Source organism: Staurois parvus, unplaced genomic scaffold (assembly GCF_062004578.1).
Source record: "Staurois parvus isolate SC_StPar_1 unplaced genomic scaffold, SC_StPar_1.0 ptg000011l, whole genome shotgun sequence".
Taxonomy (NCBI): Eukaryota; Metazoa; Chordata; class Amphibia; order Anura; family Ranidae; genus Staurois; species Staurois parvus.
In genome coordinates this window covers 13,783,522-13,808,030 of record NW_028317807.1, presented here as the reverse complement: position 1 = coordinate 13,808,030, position 24,509 = coordinate 13,783,522, and the positions used below count along the sequence as shown (strand labels likewise).

Below are 24,509 nucleotides of genomic sequence, written 5' to 3'. Positions count from 1 at the left end.
CCCCAGCAGTGCCACATGTCAGTGTCCATCAGTGCCAGCTGTCAGTGCTCATCCATGCCACCTGCCAGTGCCCATCAGTGCCACATTTCAGTGCCCATCTGAGCTGCCTTTCAGTGCCACCCATCAGTGCCAGTCAGTGCCACCTATCAATGCCAGTCAGTGCCACCTATCAGTGCTGCCAATCAGTGCCGCCTATCAGTGCCAATCAGTGCCAGTTATCAGTGTGCATCAGTGCCGCCTATCAGTGCCCGTCAGTGCTGCCTATCAGTGCTGCCTAGCAGTGCCACCTAACAGTGCCAGTCAGTGCCACCTAACAGTGCCAGTCAGTGCCACCTATCAGTGCTAGCCAGTGCCGCCTATCAGTGCCATATATGAGTGCTGCCTTTCAGTGCCCATCAGTGATGCCTGTCAATGCCCATCAGTGCCACCTACAAGTGCCTCCTCATCAGTGTCCATCAGTGCCACCTACCAGTGCCTCCTCATCAGTGCCCATCAGTGCCACCTACCAGTGCCCATCAGTGCCACCTATCAGTGTCCATCAGTGCAGCCTATCAGTGCCCATCACTGCAGCCTCATTAGCGCACATCAGTGAAGGAGAAAAATCACTTATTTACAAAATTTTATAACAAAAACTAAGAAAAAATTTTTTTTTTTCAAAATTTTCAGTGGTTTTTGGTTTGTTTAAGAAAAAATAAAAAACCCAGAGGTGATTAAATACCACCAAAAGAAAGCTCTATCTGTCACAATAAAATGATACAAATTTCATATGGGTACAGTGTTGCATGACCACACAATTGTTATTTAAATTGTGACAGCGCTAAAAGCTGGAAATTAGCCTGGGCAGGAAGGGGGTATAAGTGCCCTGTAGGCTAGTGGTTACAGTAACTCGGTGCCGTATCGCAAAAAATGGCCTGGTCAGGAGGGGGGTAAAACATTCCTATTTGTCACTGCTTATCAATTAACACTTGTTTGATTTACATATGGTCAGTATAACTAACTATACTTTCAAGATAGGTTAGAAAATAAATCACTAATCTGTTATTCAATTTAAAAACGGGTTTCAGTTGCATACATTTACAAATACATGCGGAAGCAACACCATCACGGTAAGGCACCTCTGATAAGTGTGTTCCTCAACTGTAAACTTTCTGAGTTCCCAGCAATAACCAACCAGCCTGTCTTCTTGTATCTATGAGGTTGTTTAACCAGACCAATACTTTTGCAGCAAAACTGCATCCTGCTGTTAATTTCACAGTCCTGTGTAATTAGGCTATCAGATGAAAACCTTTTAGAATAATCTCAATCTGTGAACAAAGCATTTTCTGTAATACAGTACAAATGAACATGAAAGAAACTGTCTGTAAATTACCAGCATTGATGGTTAATAAATCCAGTGTAAACTGTTTCATATATTGCATTTAATGATACTTGCTGATTTGTTAGCATAATACTTGGAGATTTGATTCACAGTTACCAGTGCATGTATCCAGACATTAGAAGCCACTGTAGTTGTGCACAATAGATTCCTTAAATACTATATAGCTGTTAATAGGTAACGTAAACACATCCCTAAAGCCTAATACACACAATGAGAAAATCGGATGAAAAAGACAGCTTTCTGAGTGATCGTCCAATATTCTGATCGATAGTACACAGCTTTCAAGAGTCGATCATGACAGTTCATGTGAATTTATCCACTGGACAAGCACGAAAATGTTTTCTCGTACGATATCAGAACAAACTTTTTTTGTTTAACCACTTGCCAACTGCGTTATAGCCGAATGACGGTCCAGTCCTGGGAGGGTGTCATATGATGTCCTCCCAGAGTGCGCTCCCTCCCGCACGCCCGTGAGGGCGCACACCCAGCGATCTCCATGATCGCTGTGTCCTATGTGGTAAAAGGCCAATCACAGCGGCCTTTTACCACGTGATCAGCTGTGTCCAGTGACACAGCAGATCTCCGATAAATGCAGCTGCCGGTTATTGGCTGCACTTTGCTTACGCTGTCACAGCATGAGGAAAGTACTGCCGATAACCAGCTAACCCCGTATGACTACGTGCCCTCGTACGAAATGCGTCAGAGAGTGGCTACAGCGGTGTGACGTCACACCGACCGGCGCCACGAGGGCCCCGGCGGCCATTTGCATTTGCACATGTATGGGTCAGTATCTTTCTTGCTCCTACCTGTACTGTTTTTTTGGGAATAAACACTCCTTGCCATAAGGATATTACACTATCTGGCCTTCTTTTGTTCTTTGAGCTCCGGTGGGAGCCATTTACATCTGCAGAGTGGCTATTTCCAAACATGGCAACACTATCAAGCAGTGAGGGGCATTTGACCAGATCTAACCAGACCCATATAAGGATCCTTGATGTCCTGAGAGTATCTGCTTTAAATGCGCATTGAGATTGCGTATCTGGTGAGTGCGCAATCCCTATATATCTATCACCTCATCCATGGATCCAGCCATTGGATTTTTTGAAGATCATTTGGGATCTTTTCTGCTCATGCTATAGACTGTATTTTGGTCTAGTGTCCAATCACCTATAGTCACCATTAGGTGACACTTTTACTTGCACCTTAATATTGTTTTATTATGCTGTTTTATTCTACTGTATTTTTGCATAAAGATGTCTATATGTCCTAAACACAACATTTTAGCGCTGCACCTTGCTTTATTTTGATTACTTTGGAGGTTTATATGGTGCCTTTTTGGTGTTCAGCTGCTATTTTCTCCTTCTATTTATTTATCATTTCACCTTAAGCGCTCACTTACCCTGCGATTTACTGATAACCAGCAATTGTCAGAGGATGGATCTGCACTGATCATCAGGGTACTGATGATCAGTGCCCTGATGATCAGTCCCCAGCAATGCCACCCACCAATGCTGCCCACCTGTGTCCAGCAGTGCAGCCCACAAGTGCTCAGCAGTGCCGCCCACTTGTGCCCATCAATAACCAGCAGTGCCACCCACCTGTGCCCATCAGTGCCTAGTAGTGCCACCCACCAGTGCCCAGCAGTGCTACCCATCAGTGCCCATCAGTGCCGCCAGTCAGTGCCTAGCAGTACCAGCAGGCAGTGCCACCCATCAGTGCCCATCAGTGCTGTTTATTAGTGCCACCTATCAATGCCCGTCAGTGCCCATCATTGTTGCAGATCAGTGCAGCATCATCAGTGCCACCTCACCAGTGCCACCTTTCAGTGCTGCCTATCCGTGCCACCTTTTCAGCGCCGCCTATCAGTGCCCATCAGTGCCACCTATCAGTGCTCATCAGTGCTGCCTATCAGTGCCCATCAGTTCTGCCTATCAGTGTAGCCTCATCAACCCACATCAGTGAAGGAGAAAAATTACCTGTTTGCAAAATTTTATAATAGAAACAAAGAAAAACTTTTTTTTTTTAATTTTTTTGCTCTTTTTTTGTTTATAGCGCAAAAAATAAAACACCCAGCGGTGATTAAATACCACCAAAAGAAATTTCTATTTGTGTGAAAAAAATGATAAAAATTTCACATGGCTACAGTGTTGCATGACCGCACAATTGTCATTCAAATTGTGAGAGCGCTGAAAGGTGGAAATTGGCCTGGGCAGGAAGGGGATATAAGTGCTTGGTAGGCAAGTGGTTAATCATTGCAGTATTTGTCTGGAAAAAAATTGAGTGGCCAAGACTGCACATGCTCGGAAATGAAAGAATACAATACAATACAATGCATTACATCACTTCCAAATTTGTATTCTGGCATACAAGAATTTTCATAACTTTGGTAACCTCTTCATCATCAATACGAGACTAGCATACAAGATAAAATGGACGATCATTCATCTGACATTCTTATCATGTGCACAAGGCTTAACAGACTGATCTTAGCATAAAGGCCATAAACAAATATATTCCTAAATAAGTTTTTATTATTATTATTATTATTATTATTATTATTATGTGCCATCCATTCGAGTCTGAGTCCTATTGACTTGATGAATAAGAGCTCTAAAAAGAAGTCTGCTTTGTGCTAGCCTTGTGAGATTCTCCAGTGTCATCCCCACACCTGTAGTGAAAGCATCCAACCACCTAGCAGTCAGTCTCCCTCTTCGCCTGGTTCCTTCAATATTCCCTAACATTATTACCTTCTCCAGTGATCTTTCCCTTCTGATAGTGTGACCAAAGAAGGACAGTCGCAACTTCATCATGTAAGTTTCTATCACATTTGCAAAATCCAAAGTTCTAGTCTTTGGCAAAACAAAAACTTACTTATACTAGCTGCAACATTTGCCTTAGCAGACAACCATCATCTAACAGCGATGCATGCATTGTATCCGAGTGGACTTTGAATCTTCTATGGGTACAGGGGCGGACTGACCATTTGGAAACTCGGGCACTGCCTGAGGGCCCGGGGTCAGTAGGGGGGCCCCATGAGATGCCCCTGGTACATTTTTTATAGGCTTTTTTGAGTTTTGGCAAGGACACAGGGGCCCCATGATTCTCTATTGCCCGGGGGCCCCATGAGTTGTCAGTCCACCCCTGTATGGGTGCATATTTGTAGCAAGGTAGTTGTAAAACTACAGTTAATTATCAAACGTTTGTCGGGACATTTTACATTTTGTTTGTTGGTGGGTAAGGGTGCAATGTACTTTAAATGGTTCCTGAGGGTTCACAAAATTCCTTTCAACTAATCTGGACTTGTTTTTGAGCTAACACTGGCATTAACTTGAGGATGATCCAAGCTCTAACCTAAGGCCTCTTTCACATGGGCGTTCTGTATGTCCGTTTATGGATGAAAAACGGACACCCATGTATTTCTATGGACTAGCGGATGTAAACAGATGATCATCTGTTTACATCCGTTAATGTCCTTATCCGTTAACATACATTTTTTTGAACGGACGAAAACCCTATTTTTCTTCTTTAAAAAAGAAAAAGGAACATACAAAAAAACAGATGTAAACGGATGTAAACAGACGAAAAATGGATGAAAATGGATGAAAACAGATGTAAATGGAAAAAAATGGATGTATACAGATGAAAAATGGAAGTAAATGGATGAAAACGGATGAAAAAACGGATAAAAAATGGATGTAAACTGATAAAAAAAAGATGTAAACTGATGAAAAAAATGGAACCACGCGTAAAAGGGGCCTAACACTTACCTAACACTTACCATCAGAAATCAGTGCCATTTGAAAGTCACACTCATACCAATGTAGCCCTAAAGCAATTGCATCTCCCATCTCACACAAATGATATCTGAGCAGATAACTGTTGGGTACGAAAGATGGCAGCAGCCCACACATGTGCCAATTAAAAAAATATAATTTCAGAAGCAAATGCTGTATGTGTTTTTTGGCTCTTTGTATGATGTCTTAACTGTGCGCTTCATATACAAATGGCGTTCTTGACAAACTGGGACTTTTAATTTTTCAGGTATAAAAAGGGATGCTAGCGTGGTGGTGCTACACGCAGTAGTACGTGGCAAGTGTGTCCTATTATTGATAGGCCCTCACATGTCATGGGCCAGTCCAGAGACCATTAATCAAGATGGCAGACAACAGTGTTAGTGCGTACATGGAACAGTGTGTGGTGATGAAGTTACTTGTGAACAAAGGTGTAAAACCCATGGATATCTACAGAAGACTGCAAGCACAGCACGGTGATGAGATGCTCAGCTGAAGTAAGACATTTGAATGGTGTAAACATTTAAAAAATGGCCGTACATCCATCAGTGCTGATCTTGGCCGCAGTGGTTATTATTATTATTATTATACAGGATTTATATAGCGCCAACAGTTTGCTCAGCGCTTTACAATATAACGGGAGACAATACAGCAACAATACAGTTCAATACAAGAGGGATAGGATGGCCCTGCTCCTTGGTTCCCAGCCCACAGCAGTTATTCCTGTGAACATTCAGCCTGTGGAACACCTGATGCTGGATAATCAACACATAACCTGTTGTGAATTTGCACAAGAGACAAATCCTTCTGTGGGAATGGTGAACACAAGGATGACAAAGTGAAGCAGGCTGTCCTAGGATGGTTCAGGTGTACTGACAAATTTTTCAATGTCTAAGTTTCCCAGGCATTAGTTAAATGCTGGGATAAGTATATAAATGTAGCAGGGGAGTATGTTGAAAAATAAATGCAGTTTCCACTCCATGAATTTCTTTCTTTTATTATATAAATTTAAAAGTCCCGGCTTGATGCCCCTCATAATTACATACAGTATATTGAGGTCCTAGGAAAAATAGGTTTGTTGCTACATTTGCAGTGTAGAGTTGTATACACATGTTCCTAATGAAAGGAAATGTCTGCTCTTCCCTACTACTTGGTTGTCAGTTTGCTCATATTAGCTCTCTGAGCAGTTATTGAGTCCCAATACTCATAAACCTTTAGTATCCTGTATGTTTAATTAGTAATTAATATAGAATTAAAGCAGCAAGATCACATGTCCTGTAGTTACAGCCTTTCATTGCAGTCCTTCGAAAGCCAATATCACAACAATATCAGTTTATGAGTTACTGAAGAATGTGTTTCCACACATCAATTGACCATAGAGGGTGAAAGGTCATGGTGGAAGGTTCAGGTTAATGGAGCAGTTAGAGAGAACATCACTATAGCACAGGAACCAGTGAACTGTATTAGGAGAAAGGTGCTTGACTGATCAAAGAGACAACCTACAAAATGGTCATGTCCTAAATTCCTTTCAGTCATCAAGTCTCATGTTTTGAACCTTTGGGAAATATGGGATACAAAAACAAATATGTTTTGGTCATTTGATGGATCATATCAAACATCCTCAGCTTTCCAGTAGAATGTTTGTGATCTTCAGTCCTGCATTTTTCACAAGAATGTATTGTAGACTGTCAATACAGGTCCACAATCTTGCCCCTTTACTAATGCATTTAAAATTTTATAGCACAAGAAATAATAAAATGGTGAAGAGAATTTATATATGCAAAACGAGATAAAAAGGTAGGATGTTACCATTTGCTATAACATGCAATGCTTTCTAATACTGGCTAATAGTTGGTACCTCTTTTTGTCTGATAGGAAAAAAAAAAGAACAATGTCCATTGAATAGTTAATAGAAGACCACCCCAAAAACTACAGAAACTGGTTAAATGTTAAGAAACAATCTGACCAACATAACATCTTTGGATACTTACACTGATATAAACATGTACAGTATGTGCAGATTTCAATTATATGAATATTCCTGTGCATTGCTCAATGGCCTAACACTGTTCTTACAACAACAGAATGTTGTCAACACTTTTCATCCCCACAGAGCATACGCTTTTCTCACGGCTTTTATGACTAATACACAATATTATTGCTTGATGATACTAATGAATGTATACATATACAATGATAGTAATCTAATGGGTATCTTTATTTTAAAATGTTGTCAGAGATACAAAAATACAACAGTGACCACCCAGTCATGTGTGCCTGCTAATATATCTAGTTTCTGGGGTTGGCATTATGATGGGCTTAGACATGCATATTAATGAAATTTATGAAATGTGCAATTGCATGAGAGGCTACTATCACTACATGCCCCGTAAAATGAACTAAATAATTATATTGACCCTAGGAGTGGGTGCTGTTTTCCCACTACCTTTGTAAAAAAAATTCCAAAACAAAAAAACAATTAATAAAAGTCAGCAAATAAATTATGTTTGATAAAAGTGACAGTTCTTTCAATTTCTTTATACTATGACCCGAACCAAAAAAAAGTGACATATCTTCACCATGTGCCAGCAGGAAATATAAAGATTGCTCACTCGCCAGATCTTTTGAACCCAATAAAGGTGGTCAGATGCACTTTTTGGTCATATAGGAGACCATTCTTTCAGGAAATTAATCCCCTCCAGCAGCTCTATGTTTATGGCCATAAGCTAAGGAATAGGAACTCACAACATGCCTCCGGTACTTTTATGGTGTTCGATATGGGCTAATCCTTGTATAGATTTTGTGACAGACCACTAGAATAAACCAGACTGATAAATATCCTTCTGAGTGCAGTATTTATTAAATGAACATTAAAACCAAATACAAACGATTTTGCACTCACATGGAATTGGGCCTGTATACCGGCACCAGTTTCTGCAGCCTGTGAATATCAAAGAAGGCCAACATGCGCTCCAAGCCTCACTTTCTCTAAGGCTGGACGTTCCCGGACCTGGAAGTGACAGAGTGACGCTTCGACGTATGTTTCACCTAGTGGCATCTTCAGGAAGTGTTTCCTAAAGTTTACTTAGCTCTGTACAATTATCACAACTTTTGCTGTGTATGAATGTCACATGTACTTTTCACAATGTCATCTACCTAAATTGGTGATGTTGTCTCAATGGTAAATAGATTTTTGATAACTCCAGGATACACACACTTCCTATTAGAAAGACTGGATCCTAGGCAAATGAGATCAAATGAGCAGCACAGTGGCTGAGTGGTTACCACTTCCACATGGCAGTACTAGGGTTGTCAGTTTGAATCCCATCCTCGGCACCACCTGCCTGGGGTTTTTCATGTTCTCCCTGTGGCTTCTTGGGATTCCTCCCACACGCCAAAGACATGCTGGTAGGTAAGTTGGCTCTAGTATATGAATGTGGGTTAGATTGCAGGCTCCTTGAGCGTTAGGGACTGATGTGAATGTACAATATATATGTAACGTGTTGTGTAAATTGATGGTGCAATATAAGTACCTGTAATAATAAATAGCTAACACATAGTCATACACCATGAGATATCCCTTCAATCTGTGAGGCTTCTAAGCTGTCGTCACATTTGTTCTGTAGGCAAACTGGTTCCCTTTTCGATCCACATCAGCATCACAAATGGTAGGTGTTTATATAAAAGAGGAAGAACAGAACCTCAAAGTGCACCCAATAAAAGCAAGATAAAATATATTTTGCTTATGCACTTACATGTGGAAATCAGCAACTTTCATTGTCAGAAACAAAGATGATGCCACCGGAACGTTTGCTGGTGTGTGTGATAACATCACTGGCCACAAGCTTCACCTTTAGAAGATGCTTCAGTGGTGCTATCCTTGTTTCTGTCAAGAATTTCTTTTTTAAAATGTCTTCATTTTTCAAAAAATTATGACAAAAAATTACAATTTAAAAAAACTCGCCATGCCTTTTACTAAATACTTTGGACTGTTTACTTTACAAAAAGGGGTCACTTTCCAACAGACTAAATAATAGATACTGATTTTTTTTTAACCAAAGAAATGTAGCAATATACATTTTGGCCTAAATTTTATGAAAAACGATTATTCATGACAGAAACGAAGAAAAACACCCAGCGGTGATTAAACACCACCAAAAGAAAACTCTATTTGTGTGAAAAAATGATAAAAATGTCATATGGGTACAGTATTGCATGACCACACAATTGTCATTTAAGTTGTGACATTGCTGAAAGCTGAAAATTGACCTGGGCAGGATGGGGGTGAAAATGCCCTGTATTGAAGTAGTTATAGATGCCCACAGAGTCTACAACATGATTAAAATAGTACAAATGTATTAATGCTAAAAATAAAAGTGAACATATTTTTAATTTTAATTTGTAAAAGTCCATTTTCAATATTTTTTTGCTAAATAAGTAGGATGTTAGGCCATGTAACAATCCCCCACATGCTATTCTAAGATTGTCTCCTTAGTAAAGTCCATTGGATCACATTCAAGCCCAAATTCCTCAGCGGCATTCCAATGTTAGCTGATACTACTGTGTTGTTAGAATAGAAGTATATTCATACAAGACATATTCACAGATATCCTGAGCCCTGCAGTCCTATCTGGATTGAGGAACAGTATCAACAGTGGTACGACTCCCAGACTAGGCTAGGCAATATTGATTGACCCGGGCACCATTTGTACTGATTGACCTGGGCAGGGGCGGACTGACAACTCATGGGGCCCCTGGACAATAGGGGATCATGGGGCCCTTGTGTCCTTGCCCACACTCAAAAAAGCCTATAAAAAAGGTACCAGGGGAATTTCATGGGGCCCCCTACTGACCCCGGCCCTCTGGCAGTGCCCGAGTGCTCGAATGGTCAGTCCGCCCCTGGACCCAGGCCTGACTATCAGGACATATTTAGGAACAATCTATTCCTATTCCAATCTTTAATCACATGACACTCAATTCACAAAGCTAAAACAGCTCAATAAGCATCCTTTTTTTTTGAGAACGGGACAGGTATTTTTATTGAGTCCAATAAGATTTGTAAATTACAACCACTTAGCCAAAAACCTACCTTGAGTAAAGACTCATGAATAGAGTTATTGGTATCTGAATTAATAGATTTCAAAAGTTATTGATTTATGTTTTTACATAATACATGTGAAGTGGCATTGAAACATTACCCGTTTATTAGAAGCAATCCCAAAATCGTCATCACATGTTTAAAAAATGTATGCCTGACATTAATTATTATTATCATTATTCCCAGCTCTGTATTGTATAGTTATTTCTTAATTACATTTTGCTACTGCTGATATTCATTGCTAAATTAGGGTATTAATCCTGAAGCATGTAAATGTAATGTAACATAGGCCTACTGGTCATTCCACTAGGGAGCTTTTCTTACTACAATGTATTCAATGATATTCAAAAAGCAGCTTGATTAAACTTGAATTCGTTTAGCAAAATCGTTTCAATTATAGATAGAAATTTTAATGAATAAGTTTATGATATAATGAGAATTTGAATATTTAATCTAAAAACTGGACTCTGGGATAAGCAAATATTGTCTAAAGAGTCATGTATATTCTTACTTATGCCTTGTGTTATTCTTCTACATCTGTGCAGTAATTATTATTATACAGTATTATACAGTAATCCATTGTGAAACTTTGTGCCACTATACAGGAACTTCCTATGATAGAGACCAGTCACTACTGTTCACTCTGCTTGTGCAGGGTGACTGGACTTGTAACTGCCCTCCTTGTAATTTTCTGCAGGCAGCCTGTAGTAGATGAGCCTACTGGGTCTCTTCCAGCTCTGCTCTTTGTACAGGTGATATACTGTACAGCACAATGATGATGTAATTGCCATTTTTACAAGGTAACATCTGGGTATGCAAAGGCATTTGGCACACACATTGGGGTTGATCTACTAAAGGCAAATAGACTGTGCACTTTGCAAGTGTAGTTGCACTCTTTTTTCTTTGTAAATGTAAATGGGTTGAAGCTTTACTTAAGAATACCCAATCAGCTGCAAGGAAAAGAAACATTTTTGTTTGCATATGATCAAAATCAGCAGAGCCTCATCACAAGTACTAAGCTCTGGGGGAAAATGAGTGCAACTGCACTTGTGAACTGCACAGTCTGTTCCCCTTGAGTAAATCAACCCCATTGAGAAATACATTAAATTTAAAGTTTTTGTACCTAGAGTTCAGTTTTAAAGCTTTTAAAACTCCAGGCAAACGTTTTGAAATTTTACACTTTCATAGATTCAAGAGTGTAGAGATAGGGAGGCCGATTAACTAATGGAGTTTATTTATTTATTTCAGGTACTTATATAGCGCTGTCAATTTACGCAGAGTAAACTGGACAGTAAACAGGAGTTGAGAATCTTCACTTAGCAATTATTCACTTCAACTATTAATTAAAGGATAAGTTCACCTTTGGAACATGTTACATGTTCCACCCGTTTTTACGGTGGAACATGTAACATGTTCCCATAGCCGCAGCCGCGCCTGCCACCCCCCCTCCCTCTGACAGATAGTACGGAGAGAAGTCTCCCCATACTATCTGTCAAATTTGAAAACAGCGCGGCCGTGCGGGGCTCCACCCACATGGCCGCATCATTCAATCACAGACTTCTGAGAATGAATGAATTGCAAGTCACGACAGCCTTAGCGGCTGTCAACTTGTAGTCCTCAATGAACTACTATGGTGCTGTGGAGCACTTTGGTAGTTCATTGATTCTGCCTGTCAGTATATCTGCTTGCTTGTACAGCCCATACGGGAAAGCAGATATACTAACAGATCTGCAGGAGACCAGCATGGCATCAGTGGTCTACTGATCACTGGTACAATACTTTCCAGGCTTCTGTAGACAAAAATAATAATTGCACATTTTTTTACCTGCAAAAAAAATGTGCATTTATTATTTTTGTCCAAAAGGTGAACTTATCCTTTAATGTGAAAAACAAACTCCAGTTTGCTTATTTCATCTTTACATGACTGGATAATTAAAGTGAACAGGAATTTGCTTCTCACATGATTGGTTAATTGAAGTGAATATTCGTCCAATTTATTGAGTGGAGATTCTCATTTCCTTTAGTAAATTAGCCTAAGTGCATGAGGTGCCATTGACAACTGTTTCGACTGTAAGTTAACCCCTGATCCTGGAAATTCCGGTGCCAAATTCAGACAAAGTAAGTAATGTTAAAAAGTATTACAGTATGATTCTTAGGACCAAATCAGTAAAAAAAAAAAAAAAAAAGATCTATATATATTTATATATATATATATATATATACGCTGTAAATTGGCCCAATCAACTGTCTCTTTAAGAGAAGGCGGTTGATCATGCCTTGTTTTTCAACATATTATAACTGTCACTCATTCCCAGTTCAGAGTGGACATAGAACTGAATTTGAAGGAATCCATTAGTGTTTAGTCCATTGTATAGAATCTGCCTAAAATGTGCTCTGCTAATACTAGTCTGAAGGTTACAGGGAGAGAAGATCTTGAGAAATGGATGACAAATTTCTTAAAGGGTCTAAAAATAGAGCTCAGTATGCACAGCATCCAGAATGCTTTTTCCGTTCTATAGTGTGTCTGTTAATGGCAATGTCAGAGCCTGGCGAGTTGAATGGAAAGCTAGGTAACCAAGGAAAACATTTTCATTATGAAAATTAATTTACTGTCAGAGTGCTTAAAATGTTGCACATATAAAGTGTTATTTTGCGGTTAGCATGTTGTTTTCCTGTTGGAATATTAAATGCACCAGCGTAGATAAGGGAAAATAACATAATCGTCTTTAACTTGAGTTGTTTATAGTCTTGTAAGAGACTCAAGCTGGGCATTTATATGTAATTACTCTAGGAAAATTCTGAAACTGAATAATGCACTGTGCAGAAAGAGGTCACATACTTATAACTAAATATACGGTATAACACAGAAAAGTGTTACTGTCATTGAATATAAATATTCCAATACATGTATGGAGTAAATGTAACTTCCACAATCAATATCTGCTTTGATAGCAGAAGGTATTTGCAGCTTTACGACAACCACATCTGCCTATGCATCCAGTCAGGGGATGACAGCCTTTGTTGACCTCCATGTAGTCTACAAGCCTGCTTTGGATATCAAAGATGAAGAGTAGCACTTTTCACCCATGCAGATCCACTACATTTGGCAGTTGAGGCCGTCTCAGCAGTCCAGATTCTATCTTCCTTAACTGCCCATTAGTAGTAAAGTACTGCGACTAGCTCCTTGTTGACCTACCTTTACACAGGTTCGCCCCACTTCCTTGTATCAAGAATGCTGCTGCCAGAATTTTTCACCTTACCAATCATTCAGAGACCTTCGATCCCCTCTACCAATCCCTCCGCTGGCTTCTGATTGCCCAATGAATAAAATACAAAATACAAACATTAAAAAACAAAGCATCCCCATCTCCGTCCTAAGCTAAATCACCAACCACCTTTCATCCCCATCTCTGTCCTAAGCTAAATCACCAACCACCTTTCAAGAAATCACATAAACCACCCTCTCCACAGCTCCCAAGACCTTTTAATCTTTAGCCCCCTCATCACCTCTTCCAGTGCTTACCACCAGGTCTGAGCCTCTCCCATACTCTGGAACTCCCTACCCCAATCTGCCTGTCTATCTCCTACTCTTGGCACCTTTAGGCAATCCACAAAAACTCTTCTGTTCTTGGAAGCCTATCCCATCTTTGCCTAATTAACTGTCCTTTTACTTTCTCCATCAGCTCATCCCTCACACTTATTGCCTTTGTATCACCTGACTCTCCCTTAGATTGTAATTACTCTCGAGCAGGATCCTTTTATAGTGAATTGTATTGTATTGGTACTTAATGCCTTTATTTTATCAAGCGCTGTGCAAACTTGGTGCTATAAAAATCGTTATTATTATTATTATTAATAATAATAACAATTATTATTATTATTAGTATAAAAATAAAAAATACAATACCAAAGCTGTGTTCCTATATATCATATACAACAGATGCAGGGAAGGCTTAATGCAATTGACAAAAGCATGTTTCTTGTAGGATCCTACTGCTTTTTGACTTGTCACTTCTTGCACTGCAGGGCCAGCTACCAGGAATCCTGCATGATTTTAGTTATTTACCCCCTAAACCACTTTTATTATGCTGTCCTTTGTGAGATCCTTGTAGGCAAACTGCTCAGTTCACCTCAAACAAAAAGCTTTCTGAAATCTACTAGTGATGTAGGGATTTTAAGAGCACCTGCCACCTCTTTACAGGGATATATCCTAAATTGCCTTTGCAAATTGCTGTGTAAGTGCCAAATGTAGGACCTCACAGGTAAACAGCCATCTTTTATTGCTGTCACTGGCCTAAACTAATAAGTGTAGTAAACTGATTTGAGCCTATGGATGTACACTCATTGGATACTGTGGAGTTCCGCACTTTGTACCATTACTGTCCTTTGTGTTACCTTTTTAAATAAGATTGTCTGCACAGAGCAATAGCATGAGTTTCTGACCTTGTCAATGTTCTAGAAGGGATTAAAGTAAAAAATTTACCATACATGGCTTAAGAGATGTCTAATGACTGGACTGAACTGGGATTATAATAAGCACAGTGGAAGAAAATGGCCAGTGCTCTGCCTGTGTTTTCTTCAATAATGAACAGTATACATTGCAATTATACTAAGGAATCTTAATAAGGATATTAATTCTCTTTTTGCAGCCAATATAAATATTTCTGTCTATCTACATTTACCTATTGGGCAGCACAGTGGCTAGCACTTCCGCCTAGCAGCACTAGGGTGGTTGGTTGGAATCCCAACCACCTCTCTACCTGCCTGGAGTTTGTGTGTTCTCCCTCTGCTTGTATGGGTTTCCAAAGACATACTGGTAGGTAAATTGGATCCTGTCTAAAAATGACCTTAGTATGTATAGATGTGAGTAAAGCTGGCCATAGATGGATCAATTTTCTTTCCTGCAATTACGGGCTGCAAGAAAGAAAATTGCTCAGTTCCCCCATCAACACAGTCAGTGTTGATGGGGTAATCCCTCTCACAGAGCCATTGTGTTCTCCCGGTGGGGAACCGTCCCCACTGGGAGAACACAGTGATTATTGCTAGTGGCCATAATAACCGCATACAAAATCTGAAAGGCTGGTTGTACCCAAGTTGTTCAACTTGGATACATTCAGCCTGTCCATACAGGGTTCACAATCTCAGCCAGTCCCTGCTGAACCAGCCCAGAGTCAAACCATCTATGGCCGGCTTTAGGGACCTTATATTGTACACCCCTTGACGGCAGTGAGTGAAGTGAATGTACAATATATATGTAAAGCGATGCATAAATTGATGGTGCTATATAAGTATCTGTAATAAATAATAAATATAATGACATACTGTATATACAGCATCTAAACATGTGCAACTCTGGAGATATCCTCCTTCGACTACTGCTCTACATAAACAGATTTGGTAGTTAAAACCAAACTGGACATGAACTATGCTGTTCTAACCTGAACAGACTTTTTAATTAGTATAGTTCCATGCAGGGCAAGACACTGCAGACAATGATATATTTAATGAGTCGAAAACTTGATACAGTTCTAAAATACAGTTATAACATTTTGAATATGTCTAAAAAATGTTTCTTTTCTCTTTTTTTTGTTAGTTTACCTTAGTGAATAATGCAATTAAATTATAGAAAATGTACCACTAAAGATTTTACAAATATACCAAATATGACTTCAGTTGTTATACTGTGTGTAATAACATTTTCTTGTATTACATTACGAATATACTTGAATGGTAAGATTTCAATACAAATATTTTTCAATTTAAGTGTATTATATACTGCAAATTAATGAAGTGAAATAGTTTTCAGGTTATTTGTACCAGCTGATGCCAGTTTTTTTTCTTTTTTGCTAAGCTGGGAAGGAAGAAGAAAGCAATGCCTAGAGCACAATCACAATAAGCAAAATAAAATAACCCCTCCTCCCCAGTGCTACCTATTAACTGTTCATTTTACCAATTTTTTTGGATCCTTGTTAATGGGAATCTTTGTTAGATTGTAAGCTCTCATAAGTAGGGCCCTCTTAACCCTTCTGTCTTGAATTGTATTGTAGCTGTTTATTCTCCCTTTAAATTGTAAAGTGCTGTGCAAACAGATGGTACTATAGGAGTCCTGTACAATAATAATAATGGCATTACACTTGGATATACATGGTATGCTTTTAATAGGTACAGAAGGAAGTACTCTTAGTCAAATGTACACTTTCAAGCATTAGGTGGAAATACAGGCAATGTTCTTCCAAAGTAATAACATAAGAATTACTGCTAAGCCGTGTTAAAAGCATTTGGACAATACAGGAACAAAGCCATTAGAAAAGTCAGTACATAATAAGGGTAGTGCCAGAACAAGCACCAAACAAAGGGGAAAAAAGATATGGTAGTTTCATGGAATCTGAAAAAAAAGACAAAAATTTTTCATAACTCCAATCAAAAATGGCAAGATGAACATGAATTAAAAGATAACAAAAACACTTTTTTTTGCATTATTCACCTTCTAGAGCTTTCCCCACTTTGTTTAGTAATTTCAATAATACATGTAGGAGATAACGGTACAGGTAAGTATAGACGTTTTAAAAAACAAGTTCTGAATACATTAGCCATCAGTGGTACATGTTATAATGAATCCAGAAAGGGAAGAAACTGTCCACAAAGACTTATATTTGAAACTCTAGAGAAATGCCTGAAATATAAATGTACCTTAGAAGAGTGATGGCAGAAAAGACCATGTGGTCCCTCCTTGCAGCAGATCCTTGTTATGACACTGCAGGATGTATATTGTAGAGTACAGCGGTAAGTGCAATAGAGATTTTTTATTTGGATCAGATGAAGAGGGAAGAAAAGCGGGGACAGGAAGAAGAGAAGATGGAACTGTAAAATAGTGATTCGTTTATGAGTAATATGAAGCTGGGGAGGAAAGTGGGTCAATGGTTAGGCCTGAGTAGGGAAAAGAAAGAGGTTTTAGTATTAGCGGTAGTACTTTTTTTCTGAAACTAGATGTCCCCACTCTAATGGCTAGCATCATATAGCCAAATTCTTCTGAACCAATGTCATCCTGGACCCACTCTAGCCTGTGATTGTACAGCGAAAGTAAAAGCAGCACAGTGTTCTCTCACTTGACCCTCCCTTCCTATCAGCATGCTTTTGTCGGCATATGAACTGATTGGCTTCTTGTGTTGCGTCTTCCTCTTCCACTCTGGTCCTGCTGTACAGGAACTTCAAGATGATGATACAAGGTCAAATTCAGGTGCTTATGTAAGCCATGTACCGGGGTGGGCTCCCCAGGATACAGTGAAGTCACGAACGAGGAAAGCAACCCCAACACCAGCTTTTGCCACAACAGAATTTTACTTAGATGTGGCAAATAAACACAACCACAAATGCTGAGAACATACAATAAATTTACATACATCCAGTCCAAAGGCTGAGACCTTTGTGCTGCACAGCACGGCGCCTCCTGATGGATGAAGGTAGAAAGTGTAGTAATTTACCTACTGGTGGGCACAACTAAGCTGCCACACCTTACCTGTTATTACCCTAAAAGAGGAAGAATCAGTGTATGGGTGTATGGTATGGGCTAGCCTGCGGTGCAGCACAACAGCTTACAATCTTACACAAATCTACAGTATTCCCCCTCCCATAACTGATCCTGTAGCACGTGCCTGATTTTTCCTTCTGAGCAAAACGCCAGTCTGGCTTGAGTTTGTGGGATGTTATCAGCTCTCCAATGTGAAATGTCACTTTAAGTTATGGAGTCCTTCCAATGATCAGTAACACTTGTGGCCTGACACAAACAGAGACCCTAACTAACTAACTATAGGCCTGGACTCAGTCTCTAGGCACTAACACTGAAATGAGGTGCGTGCACGATCTTACCGACCCGGGTCTGCTTTGCATCCGCTGGTGACTCTGAACAGAACAAATGTCTCTCCAACAAGCATGCGGTATCGCAGTGTATGTTGCTTTGTTCCTCTGCTCTCATCAGCATTCCTGGCAGCAATCTTCCTTTCTCTGAACAGGATCAGGGACTTGGACACGATCAGCTTCACTTAGCTGCAGCTCTGGTTACTGAGGGATTTTCTCACACCTGGATGCCATCAGATTCTCTGCTCACACGGCTCCTGCATTCACCATCCTCCAAAACATGGCTGCTCTCTCTCTCCTTCCTGTTCTCTAAACTCTGTGTGAAAAACCCCACCTCTTCATGAATATAGAAATATCTATGCAGTCTGAGGCTGTGTTAGGAAAACAGTGGCATCTTGTGGCTAAACCGCAGAATGTCACTCCAGAACATTTAATTTACTCCACACAATAATTTACTGCACACAAACAGTGCTCAAACATGGAGAGATGTTTCCCCATCTCACACTTACACTGCTTGCATTTAAAAATATATTTTTAGATGTTTTAATGATTACACAGCTGCACTAATTTGTATCTAGTATATCTGTCTAGAGTTCAGCTTCAACTTTTTGTGAAAGAAAACGAGAAATAGTCACTGAGCAGTTTTATTAAGCTGCTGCAAATGTATGTTCAAACTTTAGATTTAGCACAAGAAGATGACCTTTGCAGGTTGTCCTGAGTAAAAGTGAGCAAGGAATGGAAAATCTACTCCATTTGTGATTTACTATGGTGCCAGGCTACTGCGCATGAGCTCGCCCACATCAGACTGCCATATCGAGCCAGCGGTCAGGGAAGGAGTGTTGTTCTCCTCTCCATCACGGCCGGATCTAGGAGGATGCTGGGGTGGGCTGTGCCCCCCCAGATTTTAGTTGTGCCCCTCCAAACCAGGTGCACCCCTCTCTATGCTCGTTGTGCCTATGACCACTGAGCTCCCCCCCATCCCCTCAATAAGAGCTGGCCGCAGTGAACTGAAGTAAACAGTCTGGACAGGAGAAGTGACAGTGGCAGAGAGGAGAGAGTGGAGAGGAGCTGCGGGCTTCTCTGTGATCTCCCTCCTCCTGTCATAACAGCGATCCTCCATACAGAAGGTTACACAGGATCGCTCTTAGATCCGATGGTTTCATTACCCAACCCCATCTCCTTCAAAGACTGCTCAACTCCTGGAAATGTTGATGGAGGAGAGTGTACCGTCGGATCCAAGAACAATCCTGTGTAACCTTTTGTATGGAGGATCGCTGTTATGACAGGAGGAGGGAGATCACAGAGAAGCCCGCACCTCCTCTCCACTCTCTCCTCTCTGCCGCTGTCACTTCTCCTGTCCAGACTGTTTACTTCAATTCACTGCGGCCGGCTCTTTGTGAGGGGATGGGGGGGAGCTCAGTGGTCATAGGCACAATGAGCATGGAGGGGTTTGCACCTCCATAAAGCAGAGTTCCACTCAAAAGCAGAAGCTTCGTTATTTTACTCCTCCCCCCCTCCCACAGCCATATTTGGCACCTTTTGGGGAGAAGGGGGGAGCAGATACCTATTTTGGACAGTTACCCGCTCCCACTCCCGGTTCAGTTCCCCGTGGCACAGTGAGCCGAAAGTTTGGCTCTCCTTCCTCCCACAGTTTCCTGGGAACTTTCACAAGTCCCAGAAGACTTCCGGACCAATCTGGAGGAGCAGGACAACTCGCGCATGCGCAAGGGGCACCAGGCTGTGAAGCCGCAAGCTGTCACAGTCTGGTGCCCACAGCTGAGATGCTGGCGCCATGGAGGAGAGAAGGGGAGAAGGGACGGTGCGGGTGAGTACATTGCTGGACCCTGAGACAGGTAAGTGTGTATTTATTAAAAATCAGAAGCTACAGTTTTTGTAGCTGCTGACTTTTAATAAACACAAAAATGGCTGAAACTCCTCTTTAAGTGCCCTGCTAGCAGTGACCCTGTCCTCAACTCTTCTGACCACTGTCTTCCACCATGCTAACCCCTGTCCTCTGCCATGCTAGCCCCTGTACACTGCCTAGATAACCCAGTGTACACTGCCCTTCAAACTAATGGCCTCTGTACACTGCCCTACAAACTGCTAACCCTATCCTCTGCCCTACTGACCACTTTTTTTTTTTTTAAATTTAAATATTTATTAATTTTTTCATGTTAATACAAAAAGCCATAAAGGGGAAAAAATTCTCATACAAATAGACATTTATAACATTTCTACCTTTCCCTTACTAAAAACTCTTTTCCTTCCCATCCCACTACCCCCCCCTTTCCACCCCTCCTCCCCCCTCCTCCCCCTCTGCAGACTCTAGCCCATTCTACTCTCTTGAGGCTCTTGCCCTACTGACCACTTGTACACTGTTCTTCTGACTCTTACACACTGCCCTGTTGACCTCACATCCTCTGCCCCCCTGATGTTTTTCACTGCACCCCCAAATCAGACAGGCTAGATCTGGCCCTGTTCTCCATCCTTAGGCGGTGCTTACTCACTGCCAGCCATTGGAGCGCATTGTGATCCTTCCCCGGCCGCTGACTCGATATGGCGGTCTGATGTGGATGGGCACATGCACAGTAGCCTAGTGCCTGCGGATGTGACGTTGTGCGTGGGCCCTGCGTTGTGACATTGGGTGCCTGGCAGGGCATGTCACCCACTGGGGCATTACATCATATAGGGGAGAGACTGATGGGGCATTACATAATTTTTTGATGACTGACTGCATTATTGGCCATGAGGTATTGGGCTCGGCGGTAAATATTAGTTTTGAGGTAGTTCCTCTCTTGTTTCATTGGGGTAGGAATGATGCCATTACCCTTATTTAATATATGCTTTTATGGGGGTGATTTTAGTAATGAGCTGGATCTTTTGTTTGAAGGAATAAGTTTATCTATATTATCTCAGCCTCTTATTAAAAGCATTTGAATACACTTTACACTATGGATACTAGTGAATATAATGGTCCTTGGCTTACGCAGTTTATTTCAATACATATACCCTCTCTTTTGTCATATTACAGCTAACTAATAATGATTGGTGGTGGTCCTCATCATCTCTTCTTCCCTGTGTGGCCCGGTGTTTGACCTGGCTTTTCTTCTCTTCCCCCCTTTTGGGGTGGAGGTGGATCAATGGGCATGTGATGTGATGTTTCCTCCTGGGCAGCAGACATCGATGTATACTGGTTTTTTTAACCAATAGCAATCCTGTAATTCTGTTTGTTTGTTTTTTTTGTTTACTGTAAAGTTATGTACATGTTTTTGTAGATGATCCCCGCAAATCCTCTGAAGAAGCAGATATGGACTGTGAAATGCGTCAGCATTACTAGCGGGATATGTAATCGTCAAACTTAACTATGTGACCTGTTGATTATGTTTTAAATATCTGTTTATTTTTATTCCACCTTTTTAATGGACTTCAATAAATATATTTTTATATTCTACTTATGTTTATTGTTTAGTACAGTGCCTTAAAAGCCCCTTATTCTCTGGAGGTTGCTCCTTTTGGATTTAGCATTGTTGGTTGGGATGTGGCACTGTACATTCTTCCTGAGAGATAGGTTATGCTTTTTGGAGCTTAAAAGTGATTGTAAAAGTAAAAATATTTTTTTAAATAACAAAAATGGTGTACTTACCTGCTCTGTACTATGGTTTTGCACAGAGCAAATCATCCCTGAGTATGGGTGATTGTATGTGGCATCAGGAGCCCTGAATACTAACATAAGCTAGCATGTTAAAGCTGTACTGGAGAACTAAGCCAAACTACAGTATTTCCTGTTGCAGCTTCCTATGTCACCTAGCTGTTCCGTCATTATTAGGGATGAGCTCAGGTTTGTTCAGATCCTGGTCCAAACCCACCTGAGTGATCATGGGAGAACACTGTCATCTATACTGAGCCAATCGTAAGTGACCATAGCATTCCCCACCTCGAAGCTGCAAATATAGAAGGTTTGTGTATGCGTGCGGCTGCAGTTGAGGGATTGCCTTGGCCGCTTATGATTGGACAGATACAGTGACAGCTTCCTGGCATGATTGCTCACGTGGGTTTGGACTAAGATCTGAACATGTCTGAGCTTATCCCTAGTTATCAAAGGAGGTGCGAAAAACAAAAACCCGTAAGTGAACAATAAACGTGCAAGTGCAAAACACAAACACAAAAAAAATGCACTTGGGGTGTGCTTTAGTCCCCCCCCTGAAGGGGTAGGACCTCTACCCTTATCCCCTGGGGTGCAAGGCTCTTGACAGGGACAAAGGTTTCCACATGGTCCACCTAGCCTGGTGGACCCCTTTCCTTGTGGCTAGCCGAAGCCACCCACCAAGTACTAGGTCAGGGAGCTCTCCCGAAGAGAGACCCCCCCCCCCTCAGGAACAGGGAAGGAAGGAACCTAAGGCCACGCATCCTCCCCCTAGACCTTAGGGCAGGCCCAAGGACCCACACCCTCTGTCTTAGTGAGAAAAAAACACACACATAAGTGAAAAGTGACAGTGATATAAAAATAAATAAATAAGTGACCATACAATTGTGCACTGGCTAGGCCCTGAGGCCCGTAGCAAAAACAATTGCCCTGGAGTTAGCCAAAAGGCCTATCCCTAAAAAGGTGCAGTGCAGAAAAAGTGTTTAGAACAGTGACCATGTGCACTTTTCATACTTGGGATCCCACCCCATGTGTTACTAGGAGCAAACCCTGAGGCAACCACTCTCAGGGGGCACTGTTCCATGGACTCTCTGCCTCGCCGGCCCCTGGCCAGACAAGGTAGATCCATTCCAATCAGGAGGAACTGGGCCCCTCCAGTTTTCCCAGGGAAATTATTCCCGGGCCCCAACAGCTTGCGATTTCTCTTCCAGCCGGTACTAAACTTCAGTGCCCCCATCATACCGACAGGGGTATTAAATAGCCAGCCATCCTCGCCTGAAAGCAAGAATCATGTCAGAGCACCCCTACTGGACACTGATAAGAACAGATACTACACTTGATCTTAGCCAAAAGGCCGAGAAGCGATAGTTATACAATGAATAAACTTCACATTGTCCTCCCCTCTCTGTCCCCCCACCTGCTATAATTTGCCTAGATATCTTCTCCTGCAGCCCCCAGCGGGTAAAACATGTTAAATTGGGAGCATTGTGCAATGCACTGAAATGTGATTAGCTCATAATGCCTCCCATCCTCATTCTGATATGTTGTGGTGCAGATAATATAACTAGAGATGAGCGAATCGAAGTATCCGAAGTGGAATTCGAGTCGAATATCGGAAAAATTTCGATTCGTGCCGAATCCGAAAAACAGCCTAATTCGGACGCGCGAATCGAAATTTTTCCGAAAATGGCGGCTGACATGTGCGGCGACGGAGCGGGGATGTCGGGGAAGGCGCGCAGACAAGGCGCGCTGCCCCATAATGCATTCCTCAACGACATGTGATCGCATCAGCCAATCAGCAGCCAGCCAGCCAGCACTGTGTAATGGTCGAGGTATATATAGCGGCCATTTTGGAAATCTTCATTTGCCTGCAGTCATTGAACAGAGGCAGACCGCTCTGTACTAGGGACAGGGACAGAGTTAGGGCCACAGAAACGAGAATTGGGGACAGAGAGAAGTTACTTAGGGACAGAGAACCATTACTCAGGGACACAGACTTGTTAATGAGGGCCACAGAATCGTTATTTAGGGACAAAGAAACGCTAGTTAGGGCCACAGAATTCATACTCAGGGACAGACAGAATTGTTACTCAGTGCCAGAGAATTGTTACTTAGGGCCACAGAAACGTTATTAGGGCCACAGAATTTTTACTCAGGGACAGACAGAATTGTTACTGAGTGCCAGAGAATTGTTACTCAGGGACAGACAGAATTGTTACTGAGTGCCAGAGAATTCTTACTCAGGGCCACAGAATTCATTCTCAGGGACAGACAGAATTGTTACTCAGGGACAGACAGAATTGTTACTGAGTGCCAGAGAATTGTTACTCAGGGACAGACAGAATTGTTACTGAGTGCCAGAGAATTGTTACTCAGGGACAGACAGAATTGTTACTGAGTGCCAGAGAATTGTTACTCAGGGACAGACAGAATTGTTACTGAGTGCCAGAGAATTGTTACTCAGGGACAGACAGAATTGTTACTGAGTGCCAGAGAATTGTTACTCGCACAGACACAAAATTGTTACTTGCACAGACACAGAATTGTTACTCGCACAGACACAGAATTGTTACTCAGGGCCACAGAATTCATACTCAGGGACAGACAGAATTGTTACTGAGTGCCAGAGAATTGTTACTCAGGGACAGACAGAATTGTTACTGAGTGCCAGAGAATTGTTACTCAGGGACAGACAGAATTGTTACTGAGTGCCAGAGAATTGTTACTCGCACAGACACAAAATTG

The 24,509-nt window shown here is 41.3% G+C and overlaps 1 pseudogene; it reads right to left on the bottom strand.

Moving 5' to 3' along the window:
* Positions 1 to 23,009: 23,009 nt before the first annotated feature.
* On the bottom strand, positions 23,010 to 23,130 carry LOC149473775 (U2 spliceosomal RNA; annotated as a pseudogene).
* Between the last annotated feature and the right edge of the window lie 1,379 nt (positions 23,131 to 24,509).